The sequence below is a fragment of the Narcine bancroftii genome, chromosome 10 (assembly GCF_036971445.1).
Source record: "Narcine bancroftii isolate sNarBan1 chromosome 10, sNarBan1.hap1, whole genome shotgun sequence".
NCBI lineage: Eukaryota > Metazoa > Chordata > Chondrichthyes > Torpediniformes > Narcinidae > Narcine > Narcine bancroftii.
In genome coordinates, this window is record NC_091478.1 from 30,503,222 (window position 1) to 30,525,637 (window position 22,416).

General features: G+C 39.1%; 1 long non-coding RNA gene across 32 annotated transcripts in view; it reads left to right on the forward strand.

The window, feature by feature from the left end:
- The window catches only part of LOC138744395 (uncharacterized), a 461,764-nt gene that overhangs the window by 293,031 nt on the left and 146,317 nt on the right, over positions 1 to 22,416 (forward strand). For 20 of the 32 annotated variants that reach the window (XR_011345476.1, XR_011345500.1, XR_011345502.1 and 17 more), the window contains one exon: positions 9,348 to 9,432. The exons of the other annotated variants lie outside the window; for them this stretch is intronic. This is a non-coding gene — a long non-coding RNA (uncharacterized lncRNA). The remainder of the gene's footprint in view (positions 1 to 9,347; positions 9,433 to 22,416) is intronic. 32 annotated transcript variants of the gene reach the window in all.

The window sequence follows — 22,416 nt, forward strand, 5'->3', positions numbered from 1 at the left end:
ATTCAATTATCCTTCTTCAAATAAAACCAGTGTATACAATACTCAAGGTGTGAACTCACCAAGACCCTGCACAATTGCAGCAAAACTTGAGCTTTCTGTAGCCAACTGTTTCAACTCCTCCAATCATTCCCACAATGACATGTTTGTTCCTGGTCTCATCCATTGCCAAACATAATCTTGCCCCTCATGTTCCTCCTGGACATCCTTAAAACTATTGGTCTGAACATTGATTATTATACTTTTAAGCGATTTTCACCCCCATCTGATTTCAATGTTTCCATCTCTTCTTCACCTACTCTGAAAACAAATCCCCCTTTTCTCTGAATTTTCTTTCCTTTCCACCCTCATTTCCAAATGGTTTCTCAGTCTCCATTGTCTTTCCATCTCTCAAATGTTCTGTCTTATAGTCTCTCACCTCTGGTGCCCCACCCCATCTTTTTTTCCCCTTTACATATGTAATATTATCCCCTCAGTTTAGATTGGGCCCAGACACAAAACATTGACCATTTCTATCCATGGATGCTCTCTAATTTGCTGAGTTCCTCCAGCAATTCATTCCAGAATCTGCAGCTTTTGTGTTTCTCTTCCTGTTATTGGTGCCTGGACTTCTGACATTCCCTATGTTTCACTCGCATTCAACATCATTCAGAATCATCTTTAGGTCCTTCTGCATCACTCACCTCAATGAGGAAAAGTTACTCCATATAAATAAGTTACAATTTGACTGCTTAATTGCGATATGAAAGTGCCGTTATTGAAGCACTGTATGTTATGTGTTCAGCGGTTCACCAAGACCCTATATCTAATGTAAAACATTGAGGCAAAATAATCTTTAATTTAACTTATACAAACAACATCCACCAGGCTTTGGTATATGAAAAATAATTGATTTGAAATTGGACCTCATGGCTCCAGCAATCAAGGGTTAATCTTGACCTCTGGTAGTCTCTGTGTGGAGTTTCTTCCCATATTCTAAAATTGTCCAAGCCTTTACGTTAATTGACTACTTTATATCATCCTTTGATAATATTAAGTGGTTGGGTGATTGGAAATATGGGGAAATGAAATTGCTTATGGTAAGATTAGTGTAAAATGGGTGTGTGATAAATGATGTGGACTATGGCTGAAGGGCAAGTTTATGTATTTTAACGCTGGGGTCCAGCCAATTTAAAACCCCATCTCAAAGGAAAATAGCAGTAACATCTGGCAGCTGTGAATTAACTGTAGTGCAGAGGGTGGAGGTACCAGCTCAGTCAGGGATTGGGTAGGGCCTGGACTGAGATCTGACAGGGCTATGGATTGTGGCTGAGAGGGGTCTTGAGGAGATGGGATAAATCTCCTGGGTTGGGACATAATGGAATCTGGAGCTGAGGAGGAATTGCAGTAATCATGCACTGAAGCTTAAAGGGGTATGAGGATCTAAACCCGAGTTAGGATGGACAGGATAGAGTTAGAGATCAGTGACTGATCATTTGCTGTAAATTGAAGGGTTGGACATCAGTACTCTCTTGCATGGGAAGGGGAGAGCCGGACGGATTATAGGCAAAAGAATAAATTAAAGAGAGCTTGCTGAGGTACAATTCTAAGAGCTGGTATCGGGGCTCCTCAAGATTGTGCCCTGCTGAAGAAATAGCAGTATTATTAAATGGATTTTCTGCTCAAAGCACCTGACAGAACTATGTAAGCGACAGGGAGTGCCTTCATTATGTCTGCCAATGAGGAGGAAAATGCATCTTCAGCTGAAGGGTGATTTATGACCTGAATTACCTGGCGAATTTCCACAGTTACAGGATTTGACCCAGAAATGATTGACGCTGGAGAAAAATAAAATTATATGTGCATAGCATGAAAGAAAAAGCACTGCACATCTGAATGTCTGGGGAATTTAAGCAACTATCCTATTCATCAGCAGAATGTCTAACGTCTCCTGTTCTGGCAAATTATTTAGTTTAATAGCATATATTAAAAATCCCATGGGATTGATAATGGCAAATGAAAGATTCTTGGTGCTGTAATGGATACCCCCTGTAATCAGACGTGGGGATCACATTGTTCGAGTGACTTGTGTCCACCTGCTACCAACACAGGCAGTGCCTCAGCTAGTTGCAGCCTGCTTATTTACATGCTTACTGTGTACACTCAGCAATAACCACACTGTTTATTGCCTCAACGGGGGTCTAATTTCATGGTTGGATATGCTTGAATACTTAAATGCTTGCCTGCACAACCTCAAGCTAGCCTGAACTTCTTGATCATACTGACGCATTGAGGATGTTCCTGATGTTGGCAAGTGCTCTGGGACTGATTCTGAGCTCAGAGACATCCCCAATTTAAAAAGAATTCAATTTTCAGGATCTGGGCATCACAGTCAAACACTAATTTCCCATCCTTAATTTACCTTGAACTGATTAATTTGATCAGCCATTTCTGAGGCTGTATTGATATTGCAGAGAAGTGCCACGAGATTGTTGATACTGGTTTGGAGAAAAGCATGGGAAACAGATTTCTTCTTTTAGCAGGGGCTTGAAGGCTTCCAGTCATCATTATAAAGCTAGTTGAAGGAGAGAGCTCTGACGATTAATGCTAGCTAAACATCAAGCCTAGGAGTCTGAGGCTCAAAGACATCATGCATATGGCCACATACCATCAACTACACCAGCAGGCTCACACAGTGCACACAGTCTTCACTCACTAAAAAAAACTCTATCAATCAGGACTCTTACCTAAAATTTAAAACTCATTCTCACACATTTTTCATTGTTTGTATCCCACCCAATTTGGCTGTTCAACCACAGCAGGCTATTTAATCAAATAATTAGAGACTGAAGGTTGTTGGTTTAGCAGAAACAGGTAATTAGGAAGACTGATGGCACATGTTGGTGTTCATCAAGAGTACAAGAGCCTAAGTGTCACATTGAAACTTCTAGGTCCACGCTGAGATCTCACTTGTAAGGTTACATATAGGTCTCTTCTTGCTACTAAAGTAAAAGCATTTTTACACCGGGGGAGTGCAATGAAACTTCATTAAAATGATTTCTGGGGTAATGTGTTTTGGCTATTAGAAGAGATTAGACCTAGACTCCAAAGTTTAGAAGAATAAGAAACATACAAAATTCTTACAGGAAATGACAGAGGATTTGGAGATGATGCTCCCTAGCTGACGTGCTAGAATCATGGGTCACTATCTCAAAATAAAAGACTGTGTGTTCAGGACTGAGTTGAAAACAATTTTTTTTAAACCCAGGGAATAATGAATCTCTGGCATTCCCTTCCAAAGAGTGCTGAGGATATTCAATCATTTGGGTTTATTCAGGACAAAGATTGATAGATTTTTGGATATTAAGAGAACCTCAGGATATGGTGATAAGGCAGGAAAGGAACACTGAGGTAAAAGATCAGCCAACATGTTATTGAATGAAAAGCAGCCGAATGGTGTACTTCAACATCTATTTCAGACATTATGTCCCTGCAATTCCTATAGCCCAAATGACCAGAATCCCTGAGGTCCAAACATTCAGCTCCCAAACATTGAGCACAGGACCCTGGCAGTCTAAACCCCTAGACCCCAATTGATTTCTCCTTTATCATCTGTTCCTCAAGCTTATATTTAATTTCATTGGATGCCAAAGGCAGAGAGATCAGGTGGAAGAGGGAAGCAGGATTAAAGATATTGGACCTCCTTGTGGACTGAAAGCCAAACACCCAATTTATTGTGAGCACAGAAGACAATCCACTAATGTGGAAGATGGAGATGTTGAATAATTTCTTTAGTTTCAATCTAATTTTTTTTACTGTCATCAAATGATGTCAAGAGCTTTACATTATAAATGGCAAATCATTAGCCTGCCCACATCTGTTGTGAATTATTTTCCCTGTTAAGTGTATATTTTGGTGAAAGTCTAAAGTATGACAGAAAAAGATATAAAATAAGTAAGTGTTTGGCATTCAATGATTCTTTTAGATGCCTTTATTTTTCTGTGTGAACTGGAGGTAACTAGATGTGACAAACTGTTACATTATTTTCCGAGGAAATCCAGAGCGATGGGACTGTCTCTCATTCTCATACAAGTCTTAGCCACCACTAAATTAACTCACATGAGTTTACATGCATTCATTTTAGTCAAATAGCTGATTAATTCTGGTAATTTGAAGAACAAATGACATGCCATAATAAAGCTGCAAAAATCCTGTAAATTTCATAATGTGAGCCAAATATGTTGATTATTCCTCGAAAACAAATACAACATACGTATAGTGCAGTCAAGTTGCACACTTACCAAGGCAACCGCAGGAGTTCTGATAAAAGGAAAATACAAATATGACAGTGCATGAGGTAACCATTTGGCCCATCCTGCCTTGGCTGGCTCTCTGTAGGACAATTTGCCATATTCCTATTTCCCTGCGTTTTCTCTGTGCCTTTGAATTGGCATTGTATATTCAAATCAAATCTACTTCCACACACTCTCTCAGGCAGTTGATTCCAGATCACATCGACTCACTGCTTGGACCAATTTTCCTGTGATTGCCTTGGTCCTTTTGCAAGACGCTTCTGAGCTACATCCTTTGGTTCCCCTTCTGGCAATGAGAAAAGGTCTAATTTTTCTTACTGTCTTGGCTATATTGATTTTGAACACCTCTGTAAAATGACCTCTTAACCTTTGTGCTAAAGAGTTTCTTCAATCTACACAATACTGAAGCCACATTCCTCTAGATCTGTCCTGCCTCACCAATCTTCCTATTGTGTGTTGAACAGAATTAAATATAATACACTGGTTGTTGACAAGTGCTTCAATTAAATAAAAACCTGGCCATTCAGCCTATCGAAGTAATCTGCCATTTGCATCGTGGCTGATATATTTTTTCTCTCATCCTCAACATTAATTGTATACATTTTTATGGTTATAATTGGGGCTATATTGGATTTAATAGCACTAATTGCACTTTAAAAGAACAGGATTGGGTCACTTGATTGTTTTGAGCTTGCTCTTCCATTTAATTATACATTTGCTGATTTGTGCCCCACCTCAATGTACCTTCTTATCCCTTCACTACCTCATACAAATCCCTCAATCTTTCAACCAACAAAACATATCAAGTCCTGTGGGGATTGCATTTCAGATTGCTGCTTGAAAGGAAAAATTCCCCCAGATTTTGTTTCTTAATTTTAAAATGGTGTCTCCTTGTTTTGGATTCCTGACTGAAGGAAATACTTTCTTTGCTTTGTGTGGTGATATGTAATTACACCACTAGGTCACCAGGGGTCATCCCAGTGAACTTGTCTATAAAGCAGTCCAGAGCTACAGTCTAGCCTTCCAGGTTTGTCTTGCAGAGAGACAAGACCTCTTAGTGTACATATTAGTTTATTAAAGCTGTCTTATACTCACACTGCTAGTGTGGTTATTGTCAGTACAATTTAATAAACTAATATGTACACTAAGAGGTCTTGTCTCTGCAAGATGAATCTGGAAGGCTAGACTGTAGCTCTGGACTGCTTCATAGACAAGGTCACCGGGATGACCCCTGGTGACCTAGTAGTGTAATTACATATCATCACACTTTGAACTTAACAAAACATGAGTTAAACCATATGAAATATCATGTGTCACACAGTAGAAAGAATGGAACTAAGCTGTGGAGAGTTATTCTTCTGCTGCAGCAAGGGAAGCTGATAGGTGATGAGACAGAATTATGAAAAATTATGAGGCAATGATAGAATCATTTTCCTATGGTGGGGCTATCAAGAAGGAGAGGTCATAGGTTTTAGGTGAGAGGAAGGAATTTAAAAGGCGATTTGAAGGAAATTTTCTTTACAGAGAGGGTGGCTAATTTCTGACCCCGAAGAAATGATGACGTCTGATACAATCAGTACATTTAAGTCATTTAGTCAGGCCCTTAAGTAAGCAGTGCATTGAAAAACAGGGACATAGTGTGGGCAAATATGATCATGTAGAAGGGCAATTAAACTGAATTTTTTAATTATCATGTGTACTGAGATACAGTAGAAAGGATTGTTTTGCATGCTATTGAGGCAGGTCAACCCATATTTAAATACATCAGAAGTGCAATAATAAACAAAAATGCAGGATGTAGTATTTCAGTAAAGTGAAAGAGTGCAGAGTATAGGTAAAAATACAGTTTAAAAAAAAAAGAGCAATATGGGGTCCAATTTAAGAGTCTGACGATAGCAAAAAAAAATAGATACAGAATTTGACTTCTGTGTTTTCAAGCAAATGTATCTTCTTCCTGACAGAAGGAGGAAACTAGAGTGTGACCAAGGTGGGATGGGCCCTTAATATATTGACAGCAGGTCTTTTTGATGGAGTAGATGCAGGGGAGGTTGGTTTGTATGCTGGCCTGAGCTATGTTTAAACACTCTGCAGTGTCTTGAGCAGAGCAGTTTCTGCACCAGGCTCTGATGCATGCTGCCAAGGTGCTTTCTACGATCCATCGTAAAAATTGATGAGACCTCACAGACACACAAAAGATCCTATCTTGTCCCATCTTGGACATAGCATCAATGCAAAAGGTCGATATGAGTGTGGTGCACCAAATGACCTGTTTCTTTGTTGTAAAACACCATGACTTCGAGGTTTAAAAAATCCTTAATCGTGTGCAAAAACAGCTAGATGTTGGGACAGGTGCAATATTGTTGAGTGAAACCAGTCTGCAGTAGCAAAGAAGTCTGAAGGCACATCAAGAACTAAACAGTCAAGAAATTAAAAGGAACGATTTCAGGCTTAAGAATTCCAAAAATAAAATTATGACTGCATGTTTCATGTTTGATGAGAATTTGTGATTTTATCTTTAGTGTTGCAAATAACGGCCTTCTAGACTGTACAGCCTATGGTTACTGGACAAGGTAGAGATGCACTGTTTGTAGCACTGACTGGCAACAAAATAATCTTAGCATCTAAAACCACATATTAGTTAGGACCATGCCAGATTCAGGCACTAAGCCTGGCCATATAAATAAAGGTCTCTCTAAAACCAAAATGGACTCCCCTGGAAGTAAATGATTTTTAAACTGATATTGCCTTGTTAGTGCCAAAATAAATGGCATTATGTGAATTAAAAATCCTGTAAATTTCATAGTGCAATATGATTCATTGTGATATTATTCAAGAATGGTTAGCTCTTAAATTGTATCTCATCAGATCACTTTTAAGCTGACTGTATTCTTTCAGCAAGAAGGAAGCCCTGGTTAAATTATTTTTGGATTCTAACCTTTGATCCTACAATCAGACATCATTGCATGAACAATACTTACATTAAGGAAGGACAAAGTTGCATCTGAAATTAAAAGGAGCTGTAATTGAAAAAAGCAGTAATTTCAAAATTGCAGGGAACACTTTATTCATTATTTTAAAATAATGGCAAAAATAAAGTGGAATGAGACCTGAAGCTACTCTGACTGCAACCTTAGATTCTGGACTGCAAGGGGCATCATGGGTTATTTTGAACAGAATGCAGTGGGTGAAGAATAACAGTATGTGGGTAAACAACATAAATGTGTCCAACATAGCTTTGGTTAAATAAAGAATTGATGCCCAATTCTAAAATGTGTCTTAAAACTGTAATTACAATGGAGGACCAGGAGAAGCCCTGCAAACTTTACACCCCAAGTGATTAAGGTCTGAAATGTGGTTGAAATCTATGATGCTTGTACTATTACTGAGTCATGAAAAGAGATCAGGAGTAAGCCATACAGAGTTATGAGCCTGCTCTGCCATTAATTAAGGTCATTGCTGATTTGATTTTACCCTCACCTTGAATTTCTTGCTTGTTTCCTATACTCCTATCATACAAGATATAGATGTTTCTCTCAACCTTTTCAACGTATTCAATAATGCAATCTCATTGTTACTCTGGGTTGGGAATTCTGAAGATTCACATCTCTCTGATAGAACACATTAAGAGCAAGAATTGACAGCTCAGCCCCAAATGCCAACCCTGCCATTCAATATAACCTTGATTGATCCACCTTGTGTCCCATTTCCTCTTATCTGCCAGTTCCCCATCGCCTTTGATTCTTTGATCTTTCAAAAAAAACTTCCTCTTTAAATGGTCCCTTCACAAGATTCTACTCCTCCAACCCACAGTGGCAGAAAATTCCATAAATTCACCATCCTCAGTGAGGAAAAGTTCTGTCACACCCCAGTTTTAAACGATCATGCCCAATCTTGCAACTATTGGAAGCTCCATCTTAATTTCAATTAAAATGACCAATCCCTCATTCTGGAGCAATGTCCCATAAGGGGAGGCATCTTCTCAGGTTCTACCCTTGAAAGTCACTCAAAATCTTCCAATGTTTCAATAGGATCTAAATTTTATTTTTCTATGAAGTATATTTGCAAACAACATTTATGTTGTTTACCCACATACTGTTATTCTTCACCCACTGCATTCTGTTCAAAATAACCCATGATGCCCCTTCCAGTCCAGAATCTAAGGTTGCAGTCAGAGTGGCTTCAGGTCTCACTCCACTTTATTTTTGCCATTATTTTAAAATAATGAATAAAGTGTTCCCTGCAATTTTGAAATTACTGCTTTTTTCAATTACAGCTCCTTTCAATTTCATATTGTTAAATGGAACCTATGTTCCATAGGAATACATGGCAAATTTAAATATGAATTGATATTATACAAATATAATTTTTTTTCATAATATTTTATGTTCTCAGGCTTATTCATGTTGTGTCTAAATTAGTTTCCAAAAAAAAAAAATAATTGAATTGTATATGCTTTGGAAGATGATTATACAATGTCGGACAAAAATTCTATCACTGTTTAAGCTGAAATTTTGGTCATTTATTTAACTTGCAGTTTTTGCTTGTTTGCAATCTCTCTGACCCTAAATTGTGTTAGCTTATAGATTTTTAATTTAATTTAACCCTTCAAAAATATTCCCAGAATTGTTATATCACAAGATCAGGTTTGTTTCTTTACTTTCCTCACATTAAGAAATCTTGCCATTCTACTGCTGGGTTTGGATCATGCTCTGCCTAGTGTATTGTTGTCAGACTTGATTCGTGTCTTCCTCCTTTGCAATATGATTTCCCAATTCTTCACGTTTTCCACAAGCTAGAATGATGTTTCCCCGCTGGGCTCTGTAGAACCAGGATTCAGAGTTTCAAAATAGATGGTCAGACAGATAAAGAGAAATTTCTTCGCTCAGGAGATGGTGAATCATTGGAATTCATCGTCTGAGGGTTAAGAAAATCAAGGGAAATGGGATCAATTAAAAAAAAAATCAGCCATGATTTTATTGAATTGTGGGAGCCACAAATCTTACCCCTGCTTTTATTTCTTACGCTCTGATGATCTTATCATGAAATGCATCTTCCCAGTTTGACAGGTACATGCCGTCTGGTACAAACAAATGAGCGCTTGAAAAACTCGGCTGGTCAAGCAGGACATGTGGAGGCACAAAGTGTAAGTAGTTTGTGTTTCAGATTGACACACGGGACTGAGAGAGAGAAAACAGGAAAGATTGCATGTTTAAAGTGCTATGGAGGGATGAGGGTGGATGGAATAGAGGTTGATCGTTGTCAACTGAAGCGTATTTTAGAAGGCAACATTTCATATTCCACTAGAATAACAAAATCCAATTGGACACTGAATTTTCCAATTTCTCTCTGGTGCTCCCTTCCCACACACATTCACTTTTCCTCTCCCTTTGTACATTTTTCTTATCTCCTCCCACCACTTCGTTCCATCTGCCCATCATTCCCTCACCATATGACTCCACCAATCACGTAACAGCTTTTGTCTCATTGCCCCTCCCCCACTGGCTTCTATCTCCCTATCATTCCCTTCTCACCTAATCCTTCTAATATCCCACCAGCCTCTTTCTCAACTCCTCTGCTTCATCCTTCTATGTTCTTGCTATACTTTCCTGTTTCTCCTACTCCTGATGCAGCAAATCATTGACTTACAGCTCTTACCTCTACAGATGCTGCTTGACCTGTGGAGTTCTTCCAGAATTCATTTATGTTCTTGACTCCAGCCTCAGCAGTCTGACATTTGGCTACATCCTTCTCAGATTCACTACTTCAGTTTCTTCAATTTCCTTGATTCACATGCTGCCTCCATTCCATCTCGTATTCCCAAAGTGCTGGCCCATTTTCCCAGTGGATCCATTTCCATTGCAGTCTCTGAATCTCTGATCTCAGTGCTCTTTTCACAGTGTTCTTATTTTGTTTCCTTTTTTAAAAATTATCTCTCATCTCTGTGATGTTTCCAATCTCACTTTTCTGAATTGCTTGCGATTGAAGTATGGACAGATTAGCATTAGAGGAGCAGAAAGGAAATAAGACCTTGTCAAAACCCCTTTAAATTTAACCGGCCAAATCCAGTTGTCTGCAAAATATAATTGCAAATAAGAAATGAAGCATGGGACTTTAAGGACCAGTTAGTTCAAATTTATAATCTAGTTAAGAACAATTTATAATCTAGGCTGTCGTCAGATGAGCACAGTTTTAGATAGATAAAATAACAACAGTGTTCCTCATTGTAATCTAAGTATGCTATTATATAGCACAACAGACAAATATATATCAGTCTGCATTAACTGGCAGTAATTTGACACTTCACTATCATTATTTGAATTAATAATGCTGAGATTTTGAAGTATGGCAGCTTCAGTGAGTTCTTCACTTGACCCAAGTGGCCTACAACTGTAGCTGAATGCAAAGCAGGAAAATGGTTAATCTTGCACTAACGCTGTCAGCTCACACGTTAATGAGCATCAGATAACTGCTACGTTAATGTAGCTATGAATCAGCCACACAAGTAGAACTGTTCATAATAAGAAAGCAACTTTAGCAGAGCAGTGCGGAACAAAATATGAAATCTCCATTAGATTGCATAGAACTATGTTGCCAATTAGTAGATTTGCTTCTTGAATTCTCAGTGATTCTACAAACCAATCTGAGAAGCTCAAAGTTCAATCTGAAGTTGCATTCAGATCACCTACCAGAACTTCATACAAAATATGAATTATGATCAACAAAACCACCTCGACTCAATCAGGTCCTCTTAATAAAAATCCTAATCTAATTATCTGGATATTAAATGCGTAGCATGCTAAAGAGGCTAATGCCCATGTATAATTTAAGGCAATGGAAAAAAAAATCTGGCAGGAGTTCAAGAAGGCTGGATTCCACTGCTGTTTCCTAAGCACTGCTCACTGGAGTCTTCCCCCCACCACCAATCAACGTGATTTACCAGGATCATTGTCTGAAGAGGGCGCACAAAATCATTGAGAACTCCTTCCACCCCGCAAACAGCATCTTTCAGTGGCGCCCGTCAGGAAAAAGATGCAGGAGTATTAGCCAGCACCACCAGGCTGAGGAGCAGCCTCTTCCCATGGGCAGTGAGAATGCTGAATGAGCAAAGGAATTGCTCTCACTAACTATCTGAGACGCTCATATTAACAAAACAATAGATATCTATTTATTTGTTGATATGGATACTTATCCTACATATATATTGTTTGTCTGTATATGTGTTATGGCTGTGTGTCTGTGTGTTTTTCACCAAGGACGAGAGAATGCTGTCTCGCCGGGATGTACTTGTGCAATCAGGTGACAATAAACTTGACTTGATGTGAATCCTAGGGGGAGTCTAGTGCTGAGGAGCAGTGGCGGTGTTAGCCAGTAGAATCTGTCAGAAAGACGGGCACAAATCATTTAGGGATTTATTTTAGTTTAGATCAGTGTTTTCAAACTTTTTTCTTTGTACTCACAGATCACCTTAAGTAATCCCTATGTCATAGCTACTCTGTAATTAGTAAGGGATTGCTTAAGGTGGTCTGTGAGTGGAAAGAAAAAGTTTGAAAACCACTGTTTTAATCGTACCTAATTGACTCGCTATGTGCACGGTTTCATAACTCTTAAGGAAATGGACTAATGACAATTTTTCTCAAGCAAAATATTTTTGTAACAATTGGGTCTAGAGCAGTGATTCTCAACCTTTTTTTCTCACTCACATACCACTTTAAGTAATCCCTTACTAATCACAGAGCACCTATGGCATAGGGATTACTTAAAGTGGTTTTTGAGTGGAAAGAATAAGTTTGAAAACCACTGATTTAAATGGTTGGATGTCAGCAGTGCAATTTAAGGGACTGCAGCACCTCATAGGAACTCATTCATTAGTAGAGATGACTGATCAGCTGTGGAATTTATATTAGGCATCTGTACATGAGGAAAACACACTAAAACCACAAATATCAAACTTATTATTGCAATATATAAATAGTATAAATGTAAACTAGCATTAATGCAAAATATTAATATGATTCAAAAAGAAAACCACGTCAAGATGTAAGATGCAATATCTATCTTAGGGCTTTCCAAGAGAAGACATCCTTGGGAGAGGAATTGACCTTTGCAGAAAATGAACTGTTAGGGGCACACTTTATACCTGCCCTTTATTTTTGTAAAATGGCCTAAATTTATTTTATAACAGTTGTATGGAAAACAAGAAATGTTCTTCTTTTTAAATCTTTTTATTGTTTTTCAGAAAAAAATAATATCAGATACATAGATAAATATGATATAAAGTTCAAATAGAAATAAATTTAAATTTCAGATAGTAAACAACGATGCGTATGGATCCATGTTATTGTAAAAAAAAGAAAAAGAAAAAAGACTATAACTAATCTAATTTCTAACCCCAGCCTATTACCCGAGCAATTACTATCAAAGCCAAACTATTAATTCCAATACTAATTGTTCAAAAAATAGAAAAAAGGAGAATTTTTTTATAAAAAGCAAAAATAATTGATCTATAAATTTTGAAAATAATTGAAAAAGGAACCCCAGAGAGAAGAAAACTTAATACTTGTTTTCGTGCTGAGCACCTAATTTTCTCTAGGGAAATGGATGCATCAAATCCAATAACCATTGTGGGAGGGACATCTTTCCACCACAGCAAAATGAGCCCTCTAGCAATCAGGGAAGCGAAAGCAACTACATTGGATTGAGACGGAATCAAAATTAAGACATTGATCCTGTAGTTTGTTTTGTTACATGTGATAGATAAATCTTCTTCTTTCGAATGAAGACTTTGGAATCTGTGTTCCCAGATGATGAAACTGTCCTGTTTATCTTAAAGGGCGAATCAGAGTAGGCTTATCTTTTCAAATCTATGTATTCTGTGTGTTTCCCCCCCCCCCCCTTTATTAGGAATAACACATAACAGCATCTATTCTGGTTACTGTAATTCAACTCTGTCTTCTATAAGGTTCCAAATCCTGAAACTGATCAAAATATGTCTGAATTTGATCATGTATTTCTCCAAATCTTATGACATTACATCATCAACGAGGTCAGTACCAATTCTTGTAAAACACGTGACCATGCACTGAAATCCTTTACAGTTTTAGTTTCATTTCTGCAAAACTTCTTGCTTTTTCCAAAACTACTCCATTTCCATAATGACCTCTGACCTCATCTCTGTTCCAAAAGGCTTAAGTGGTTTTTACAACACCAGGCAGTCTAATGACCACAAGCCACAATCTGTGTTTATTTAAACAGATGGCTTTTTCCAGCAGTTCTTCTTGAGTACATGAATACTTCAGTTTTTAATAAAGCAAACACTTCATTGTTCGTGACTCATTTAAGACCCACTTCAGATCCATTAGCTCTGTCTTTCTAGATGCTGTGACTCCAAGAATGAACTCTCTTCTCTGAGTACAATGGTTCTCTGTAAATGTATTGTGACCTGTGTATGTAACCCTGTAACCGACCCACAACTAACCTAAGACATTTATAAGAAATATAGCTTAACATTAATCTAAATATTAACATTAACATTACACTGGGAAGGATTATAGAACAAAGATTTGTGGGTGTAGGTTCATAGTTCCATGGCAGTGGCAATGCAGGTAGACAGACATTAAAAGAAGACATTTGGAACACTTCCTCTTGTCGGTCAAAGCATTGAGTACAAGAGCTGTGACGTCATGAATGTGAAATTGTGAAATGCATTAGTAAGATTGCAATTGCATGCAATTTTGCTCACCCAGCTATAGGAAAGATATCATTAAGCTAGAAAGGCTACAAAAAAGATTTACAAGAATGTTAGATTTAAATTATAAGGAGAGGCTGGAGAGAACCATAGAACATTTCAGCACAGAAACAGGCCTCTTCGGCCCTTCTAGTCTGTGCTGAACTTTTTTTTGCCTAGTCCCACTGACCTGCACCCAGTTCATACCCCTCCATACCACTCCCATCTATGTACCTGTTCAAATTCTTCTTAAATGTTAAAATTGAGCTCGCATTCACCACTTCAGCTGGAAGTTTGTTCCACACTCCCACCACTCTCTGTGTGAACAAGAGTTCATGCTCCCCCTAAACATTTCCCCTTTCACTTTTAACCAACGTTCTCTGGTTTGTATCTCACCTACCCTCAGTGGAAAAAGCCCATCAACATTTAATCTGTCTTACCCCCTCATAATTTTAAACATCTCTATCAAATCTCCCCTTATTCTTCTACACTCCAGGGAATAAAGTCCTAACCTGTTTAACCTTTCCCTGTAACTCAGTTCCTGAAGTCCGGGCAATGCCCTAGTAAATCTTCTTTGCCCTCTTTCTATCTTATTGATATCTTTTCTGTAGTTAGGTGACCAAAACTGCACACAATTCTCCAATTTTGGCCTCACCAATGTCTTATACAACTTTACCATAACATCCCAACTCCTGTACTCAATAATTTGATTTATGAAGGCCAATATGCCAAAAGCTCTCTTTACAACCCTGTCCATCTGTGATTTATCTTTCATATTCCCAGGTCCCTCTGTTCTACTTCACTCCTCAGTGCCTGACCATTTACCGTGTATATCCTTTCTTGGTTTGTTCTTTCAAAATGCAACACCTCACACTTAAGGCTGGGACTTTTCTCCTTAGAGCATAGGAGGACATGGGAGAGATTTATAAAATTATATACAGGTCGAGTACCCCATATCCGAAGTTCTGAATACCAAAAAGATCCAAAAACCAAACTTTTTTTTAATGCCAACATGATATCGCAAGTTGAAAAAATAATTAACCACCTGACGTCCATGTGGGGCTCTGATCTCTGTGGCACCACTTTGGTAACAACAGAGCTCAGAACCAGCCGGGAAGACTGGATGGCTGGATATCAGCTCGGAGAAGCAGACTGAAATCTTGAGCCATCAGTGAGCGACTGGAGGAGGTCGACGGGTCAGGCAGCACATGGGGAGAAATTAGGTACAAGGGTCAGCCCTTAAACCAAAGGGCATGAATTCTGATAGTCCTCGTTTCGGTAACTCCCTCTCCTCTCTCTTTTCATTTCTTCTTTACCTACTCCTATTGACTTTTCTCTCTACTCTCCTTCTCCTTGTATTCCCACCCCTCCAACCTGTCCTGCACCCTCTCACCTCATGGCCTTCACCACCTTCTTTCTCCTTACATCGAGGCAATATCATCCATCCCTTTTTTCACTTGATACAGCCTCCCTCCCTGCCCATTTCTGCCCACGGGCACCATAGTGCATGGAGCCCCTCAGCTGATCGTTGATGTTAGCAAGGGGAATGAGCTGCGTTAAACAGGTGAGAACTCAACACCCCCAGATCCCACTCAGCTCTCAGGTGCGCGCACATTCCCATGCACTGTGGATTCCTGGAATTAATCTTAACAGGAGCACGTGGCATGGGGAACTGGCTCAACCTTCAACCCAACCACGGCCAACTCTTGAGGTGAAACTGTGCTCTCCGCTGTTTTTGGTTTACAAACTGCATGTTGCTGTTTGGGCTCCCAGGCAGGAGCAGACACCAGCGATGGTGGGGAGGTGTCAGGACCGCTGATGCTACTCTGCTGCTTGGTTTCATAGTTTCAAAAACAAAAAAAACACCAATAACTGAAAAATGTTTGGTCCCAAGCATTTCAGATATGAGGTATAAGGTCCTGTCTTTTTCCCAGGGTATGAGAATCCAAAACTACAGGGAATATATTTAAGGAAGAGGGGAAAAATGTAAAAGGGACCTTCGGGATACCTTCTTCTCACACATTGGATGGTGGGTATATGGAATAAAGCTGCCAGAGCAAGTGTACAGGCAGGTACAATTATGATGTTCAAAAGACATTTCAACAAGTATATGGACAGGAAAGGTTTAGAGGTTATGGACTGAATGCTGACAACTAAGCCCAGCTTGGCTGGCACAGACAAGTTGAGGTGAACACCTATTTCCATGCTGTACAGCTCTCTGACTCAGTGGCTTGTTGTCATTTGAGCTTGGAAGAAAATATCGAAGAAACTTTCATGCTACATTACTCCAGAGTCTGCTTTTATTTTCTGGGCCACACCTTCCTTGTATTCAGAAAGTACCTCAGCTGACAATAATATCTAACATTTCTTTCTAATTTGGTGAGTATCAGCTGTGGTCCAGTGATAGCAATTTTGCTTCCCATAAATTCTATGATGTTTTCGGTTCAAGAAAATTGACTGAAAACTAAATGGAAAACAGCAAATAAACACCTGGGTTAACTCAGTAGAAACTATTCAGTAGTTGCCTACTGGGTACCTCAGACACTTTGGTTATTCATGAGTTATGATGGCATGGAACAAGTGCATTCTAATATTGCAACGGATATATTACATGTACAATATTTAATGTAAAGAGAAAATTATTCCCTTTTGCAATTCCAACTGAAGAATGCTCTTTGGAAGCATCAGGCAAATAATTAATGTACCATTGTGAGACCACACTTTCTGACCGACCTGTAAATTTACCTATAGGTTTCTACTGTTTTATGCTTCATGTTCTTTGTTCTCTGTTTATTGCCAACCATTGGACATCACTGGAGGTACAGAAGTGCATTTGGTGAAGCTGCTATTTCTCTGCTTCAATTCTGACCTCTGATACCATCTAGGAGGAGTTTGCATGACTTCCTTGGGACCACATGGCTTTCTGATGAATGTTTCAGTTTTATCCCACATCCCAAAATTATGCTAATTGGTTGCTTTAAATTGCCCCTAGTACTTTGATGAGTGGTAGGATCTTGCAGAGAGGACGGGAAGTTGATAGAATTGTGGTGGAACAAAATAAAATAATTGGATTAAGGTAAGATTAATATAAAGATGGGCACTTGTGTTTGGCATGTGCGCCCATGCTTTTCCAACGATCTTATCTTTCTTTTCAGCTGTCATTATTATGTTCTATTTCATACTCTCAGTGTACCCTCCTACCAGTGGCTTTGCTCTGGGTTTGCAACTATTCCTCTCCCATTTCCACACCCAAGACATCAGATATGCATCTATGCTAGTTCCCTCCACGACTGTCAAAGCCATCCTTCCCTGACTGAAGTAGGTCCATCCAATGGTGCCTGCAAACCCACATTCAAAATGACATCTGGTTTGCACAGTTCCGAAAGCAGTAGGTAGCACCATTTTAATCGTGTTTCCACTCAGACTGTTAAGGGTTAAAGTTTTCCCTATCTTCTAATCATTCTATAGTTCAAGAAAATACATGGCATCCATATATGTAGATGTTATCCTTTTGAGGCCTAAGGCTTGTTATAAAGCCGGAGATCTTACTGGCAGTCCAGGGCACCTTTCACAAAATGTTTCACATCAACATACGGCAGACTGAGAGACAGAGTTAACATCATCCAGGGTCTGCTGCAAAGATTGATGAAGGCATCAAACCTGAGGGAAATATCAAAATAATTTATGGCATTGCACTGTTGTCTGATCGATATCATTGGACCCTGACATACAAATAGAACATTACAGCACAATACAGGCCATTTGGCCCACGATGTTATGCAACTTATGTAAACCTACTCCACAACAATCTAATCCTTCTCTCCCTTACACACATAAACCTCTATTTTTCTTAAGTTCTTGTACCTATCTAAAAGCCTTTTGAGTTGTACCAGTCTCCGCCACCAACCCCCAGCAATGGGGTTCCAAGCACCTACCACTTTTTGTGTAAAAATACTTTCTTCTCCCTGAAACTTTCCTCCACTCACCTTAAATGTATCAAGTTCAAGTATATTATCATCCAATTATACAAGTACAACCTGACGAAACAGTGTTCTCCAGTCCTCGATGCAAAAACATGCAAACACACATACAGACAAACAATACATATGTAGTACAGCATTAGCAAACCTCCTTGCAGGGATATTTACCGTGCTTCTTCTTAGCGCTTCTCTAGACAGTTCTCCAAGTACATTCTGGAGCTCATTCCAGTCAGAATATGGGTGCAAACACATCAGATATGCCTACTCTTCATCCAAAATACCTGCGTGCATCCAATTGTTGCTACTTGTCCATCCCTGATTTGAATTTCACCACTATAACATTTGTGTTGTCATTGCCAAAGGCCCTAAAATCCATAAAATATATAAAAACAAATAAGTTTTGTTAAATAAATTATAAAATCTCGAAGGGTTTGTACCGGCCATTGCTGCTTTGGGAGAAAAGTCCACCCTACCCTTGCTTCTCACAATTTTATATACCCGTACCTCTATTAAATCACATTGATGAACGACTCCTTGGCTACCTAATGTTACCATAAGCCTGGTGACAGATTCATCAATTGTTCCCCTTACTATTCAGCTGGCCTACAAATCTCCAAAGAAGTTATATATACCTTGTAATCACAAAGTGAATGCTCAAAATATCCTCCTGTCCTGCTCCCCACTTGAAAAAGGCAGCCGAACAGATCCTTGACACCAACCATTAGGCAGCTCAGCATGCAGAGAAGTTACAAGTTTGCAAGTGTAATCACACTGAAATCTTGACTGCATTTCACACAGCAAATTGTGCCAGCACAGATTATCTGTATGATTCTTGTTCAGCTAAGCAGAGGGGAAAGCAAGATGGCCAAGATGCAAGATGTTAACAATGATCTTCTTCAGTTTGGAAAATGTCGTAGTACAGTGACTGCAGGCAGCTAGGATGTTGCAGTTTGCATTGACCCTGAAAGAAGGAGAAAATGCTGTCCTTGTGAACATTACATCAACCATTTTCGTGGTGCCTCGAAAGACAGCATACTATTTATCTAATAGCTCACCTTTCATCTAAACCAGATTTTTAAAATACATCTTCCAAAAGATTTAGCCCAATAAATATTTTATCTCAATCACACCTTCATCATGGACTCAGAATGGGCAATCCATTATCAGTTCTTAACATGGGGTGGGGGACAGAGAAGAGCCTGAGGAAGGAAAATTGACTAGGAGATATGAAAACACATGGATCACGATGAAATCATGTTGATTTCTGAGAAAAGTTTTGCTTCTCTAAGTAGTATTGTAGAAACTTTGAATCACATTGAAAATTGATCCCAAATGGAAAGATTAAATAGAAAACACATGTTTATGCTAATCTTAATTTCACATAATATTTAACTCATGACTGTAGCAAATATATATATATATACATATATATATATATATATATATATATGTATATTAACAGATGTATGCATTAATATTTACCATGCTTCTTCTTAGCGTTTCTCTAGACAGTTCTCCAAGTACATTCTGGAGCTCATTCCAGTCAGAATATGGGTGCAAACACATCAGATATGCCTACTCTTCATCCAAAATACCTGCGTGCATCCAATTGTTGCTACTTGTCCATCCCTAATTTGAATTTCACCACTATAACATTTGTGTTGTCATTGCCAAAGGCCCTAAAATCCACAGCCTAAAATCTACTTTGAAAATACCTCACCAGAATTTTCAGCAGATGCCTCAATACCTCTTCTGTAATTAGCTCTGAGCCGCAGAAGGGAAGACTGAAGACAGGTAGAGCAATATTCCTAGGGGACTTGATAGGGGAACAGATAGGAGATTCTGCAGCAACAAAAGAGATATCTGGATAATGTGTGCCTCCTGAGTGCTTGGGTCCAGGATGTCTCTGAGTGTGTGCAGTATATTCTTAAGGGGGAGAGTGATCAGCCAGAGGTCATGGAATATATTGGTACCAATGACATAAGTAGGATATGGGTCTTGCAATATAAATTTGGGGAGTTAGGAAAGAGGCTGAAGTGCAGGAGCTCCAAGTGGTAATCTCTGGATTACTCCCAGTGCCATGAGCTAGAGAACATCAGAACAGGAAGGCATTACAGACAAATGTGTGGCTGATGAAATGGTGGAGGAGGCAGGGTTTCAAGTTTTTGGAATCATTGGAACCTTTTCTGGGAAATAGATGTCCCATGCAATTGGAATACGTTGCCTCTGAATGGACGGGAACCAATATCCCTGCAAGGAGGTTTGCTAATGCTGTTGGGGTGAGTTAAACTAGCTTTGCATGGGGGTGGGAACCAAAAGTGAAGAACCAGAGGAAGAGGTGTTTGGCACACAAGTGGTGACAACTGGTGGGAAGTTTGTTGTGGAAGGACAGACAGAGAGGGCAACGTTGTAGCCATGGGAATGTCTTGTCATATAACAAGGACACAGAGTCAAATGTACTAAGTAAAGGGCTAAAGGTTTTGCATTTAAATGCACACAACATAAGAAACAAAGTGGATGACCTTGTAGTGCAGCTATAGATAGACAGGAATGATGTTGTGGCTATCATGGAGCCATGCTAAAGGATGGATGTAATTAGGATCTGAATGTCCCAGGATACACACAGGATAGCAGATAAGCAGAGGGACAGTGAGGCTCTACTGGTAAGGAACAACATTAAATTTTTAGAAAGAGGTGACATAGGATCAGAAGATATAGAATCTTTGTGGGTTGAGTTAGAAATAGCAAGGGTAAAAAGACACAGTTAGCTATTATTTACAGACCTTATGATCTTATGAATAGTAGTGGGATGTGGACATCAATTTTTCAATTCCTTATGGAAAATAAAGTTAAAAACATCATGTATGTTACATTCTAAATGGAATATTATGTGACAATAATGGAACCTTTTCCTTTAACAGCAGATAGAAAGGGTGTGTCAGAAGGGCAATCTTATGGTAGTAATGGGGGATTTTAACATGAAAGTAGATTGGGAAAACCAGGTTAGGACTAGATCTCAAGAGAGAAATTTTATAGAAATTCTCTGAGATGGCTTTTTAGAGCAGTTTGTTGATGGGCCCACAAGGGAATTGGCTGGACTAGATTGGATTGGGTGCTGAGATGATTAGAGAGCTTAGGGTAAAGGAACCATTAGGAGACAGTGATCACAATATGACCGAGTTCAATATGAGATTTAACCAGGAGAAAATAAAATCAGATGTGTCAGTATTTAGGTGGACTGAAGGAAATTCCAGTGGCATGAGGGAGGAACTGGCCGAAGTAGATTGGAAGGGGGCACGAGTAGGAAGGACAGCAAATCAACAATAGATGGAGTTTCTGCAAAAAGTGGGGAAGGTGCAGGACAAATGCACACCAAAAAAGAGGAAATATTCAAATGGAAAAATGTTACCACTGTGGCTGACAAGGGGAGTTAAAGTCAACATGAAAGCAAAATAGATGGCATGCAAGGAAGCAAAAATAATGGGAAGATAGAGGATTGAGAAATTTTTAAAAATGTACAAAGGGTAACTAAAACCTGTAAGGAAAGAAAAAATGAAGTACAGAAATAGGTTAGGAAATAATAAAGAGGATATAAAAAGCTTCTATATAAAGAGTAAAAGAGAGGTGAAAGTAGATATAGGACCACTAGAAAATTAAGCTGGAGAAATAATAATAGGAGACAAGGCAGAGGAACTAAATGAGTATTTTGCATCAGTCTTCACTGAGGAAGACACGATTAGTGTACCAGATGTGGAAGGGTATCAGGGAAGGGAAGTGAGTGCAGTTACCATTTCAAGGGAGAAGCTGCTCAGAAAGCTGAATGACCTAAGGGTGAATAAGTCTCCTGGACCAGATGGATTTCACCCTCAGGTAGTGAAAGAGGTAGCGGTAGAGGTTGTGGAGGTATTGGTACTGATTTTTCAGAAATCAATAGATTCTGGAATGGTCCCAGAGGTCTGGAAAATCACAAATGTCACTCAAAAAAGGAGGGACGCAGCAGAAAGGAAATTGTAGGCCTGTTAGTCTGACATCAATGGTTGGGAAGATTTTTGAGTCGATTGTCAAGGATGAGGTTACAGAGTGCTTAGAGGGCACAACTTCAGGATCGAAGGGCGTCTGCTCAGAACAGAAATGCATAGGAATTTCTTCAGCCATTGGGTGGTAAATCTTTGGAACTTGTTGTCACAGGTAGTGTGAAGGTATTTTCAACAGAGATTGAAAGGTCCTTGATTAGCCAAGGCATCAAAGATTATGGGGAGAAGGCCGGGCAGTGGGCCTGAGTGGGTACCTGGATCAGTTCATGATTGAATGGCAAGCAATCTTGATGGGTTGAATGGCCTATTTCTGCTCCAATGCCTTATGGTCTTATAATATTGTTCTGAAACCACTTAAGATATGTTTATTAACTTTACATAACTCCAAG